The 2,690-nt window shown below is 34.6% G+C and overlaps 1 non-coding gene across 1 annotated transcript; it reads right to left on the bottom strand.

Moving 5' to 3' along the window:
- Nucleotides 1-1,675: 1,675 nt before the first annotated feature.
- On the bottom strand, nucleotides 1,676-1,782 carry LOC120235144. The gene has a single exon (XR_005529316.1). It is a non-coding gene; the product is annotated as a U6 spliceosomal RNA (small nuclear RNA).
- Between the last annotated feature and the right edge of the window lie 908 nt (nucleotides 1,783-2,690).

The raw sequence follows: 2,690 nt of genomic DNA, 5'->3' as shown, positions 1-2,690 counted from the left end.
GGAATGGGAAAAGATAGTTGCAAATGACATATCAGATAAAGGGTTAATATCCAAAATCTATAAGGAACTCACCAAACTCCACACCCGAAAAACAAACAACCCAGTGAAGAAATGGGCAGAAGATATGAACAGACACTTCTCCAAAGAGGACATCCAGATGGCCAACAGACACATGAAATGATGCTCAGCGTCCCTCATCATCAGGTAAATACAAATCAAAACCACACTGAGATACCACCTCATGCCGGTCAGAGTGGCTAAAATGAACAAATCAGGAGACTCTAGATGCTGGCAAGGATGTGGAGAAATGGGCACCCTCCTACACTGTTAGTGGGAATGCAAACTGGTACAGCCCCTCTGTAAAACAGTGTGGAGGTTCCTCAAAAAATTAACAAGAGAACTCCCCTATGACCCAGCAATAGCATTGCTAAGAATTTACTCAAGGGATACAGGAGTGCTGATACATAGGGGCCACACGTACCCCAATGTTTATAACAGCACTGTCAACAATAGCCAAAATACAGAAAGAGCTAAGTGTCCATTAACTGATGAATGGATCAAGAAGATGTGGTTTATCTATACAATGGAATATTACATGGCAATGAGAAAGAATGAAATCTGGCCATGTGTAGCAACATGGATGGAACTTGAGGGTGTTATACTAAGTGAAATAAGTCAGGCAGAGAAGGACAGAAACCATATGTTTCCACATATAGGTGGATTAGGAAGAACTTAATGGAGGACCATGGGGGAGAAGAAGGGGAAAAATAGTGGAGAGGGAGGGAGGGAAACCATGAGAGACTCTTGAATGCTGAGAACAAACTGAGGGCTGATGGAGATGGGGGAGAGAGGAAGGGTGGTGACGGGCATGGAGGAGGGCACTTGTTGGGATGAGAACTGGGTGTTATATGGAAATCAGCTTGACAATAAACTATTTAAGGAAAAAATAGTGTATGAAGTACCTAAAACAAACAAACAAACAAACAAACAAATCAACTGACCGTAAATGTAAGGGTTTATTTTTGGATTCTCAATTTTTCCATCATTCTGTATCTATCTGTAAGCCAGTGCCACATCAACTTAAGTCCTGTAGCTTTGTAGTTATGTTTTGAAAGCAGGAAGCATGACTCTTCTAACTTTATTATTCATTTTTCAAGATTTTTTTTGTTTTTCTGGGTTCTTTGCAATTTTGTATGAATTATACAATCAGCTTGTCCATTTCTTCAAAAGCCAGTTGGGATTTTGATAGGAATTATATTGCATCTTTTAATCAATTTGGGGAGTATTACCATCTTGATAATATTAAGTCTTCTGAACCATGAACATAGCAAATTTTTCCATTTTTTTCAGTCTTTAATTATTTTCGGTGATGCTTTGTAGTTTTCAGTGTACAAGTCTTGCACTTCCTTTTCTAAATTTATACCTAAGTAATTTACTTTTTTATGCTATTGTAAATGGAATTGTTTTCTTAATTTTATTTTCAGAATTTTCAATGCCAGTCTATAGAAATACCATTGATTTTTATATATTGATCTTGTATCCTGCAACCTTCTTGTACTCTCTTCTTAGTTCTAATAACTTTTTAATGGATTCCTTACGATTTTTATGTACCAAATCATGTCATCTCCAAATAGAGATAGTTTTCCTTCTTTTTTTTCAATCCAGATGCCTTTTTTCTTTAATGCAACACTTCATGAATTTGCGTGTAATCCTTGGGCAGACACCATGCTAATCTTCATCGTATTGTTCCAATTTTAGTATATATGCTGCTGAAGGGAGCACTTTTATTTCCTTTTTGTGGCCAATTGTCCTGGATATGACCTTCAGTACAATGTTAAACAGGAGAGAGTGAACATTCTTTTTCTTTCTTCTTCCTGATTTAAGGGCAAGTATTCAGTCTTTCACCATCATGTATGATGTTATTTGTGGAGGTTGAGCAAGTTCCCTTCCATTCTTGGTTTGTTGAATGTTTTGATGAGGAAAGGATGTTGGATTTTATCATATGCCTTTTCTGCATCTGTTGAGATTATCTTTTTTTTAAAAAAAGTATATATATATGTTTATTCTATATATAGTGAATTACATTGAATCATATTCATATAGTACATCACCCTTGAATTTCTGGGATAAATTTGGTCCTGGTATGTAATCTTTTTATATTGCTGGATACAGTTTGCTAGTATTTTGTTTAAGTTTTTTTATGTACATATTTATAAGGGATTTTGGTCTACAGTTTGTTTTTTTTTCCTGTGATATATTTTTCTGGTTTTGGTATCAGATTATTCTGGCCTCATAACATGAATTAAAAGTTCCTACCTCTCCAATATTTTGGAAGGGTTTGTAAAGAAAATTAATGAGTATTAATTTTCCTTCAAACATTTGGTAGGCTTCACCAGTAAAGACATCTGAAGTTAGTCTTTTATTAGTAGGAAAATTTTAAATTACTAATCTTATCTCTTTACTTATTATTGGCCTTTTCAGATTTTTAATTTTTTTTCTTGAGTTAGTTTGGGCAGTTTGTGTTTTTTTAGGAATTTGTACATTTCATCTAAGTTATCTGATTTGTTGGCATACAGTTGTTCATAGCTTTCCTTAAAATCTATTTTATTACTATCACTTCTCTGTCTTTCAGCTAAGATCAAGTGTAAAATTTTTTTATTACTATAAGGTTAGTAATAATGTGCTCTCTT

This window comes from Hyaena hyaena, unplaced genomic scaffold (assembly GCF_003009895.1).
Source record: "Hyaena hyaena isolate Hyena2069 unplaced genomic scaffold, ASM300989v1 scaffold_122, whole genome shotgun sequence".
NCBI classification, from domain to species: Eukaryota; Metazoa; Chordata; class Mammalia; order Carnivora; family Hyaenidae; genus Hyaena; species Hyaena hyaena.
This window is presented reverse-complemented; position numbering and strand designations above follow the sequence as displayed.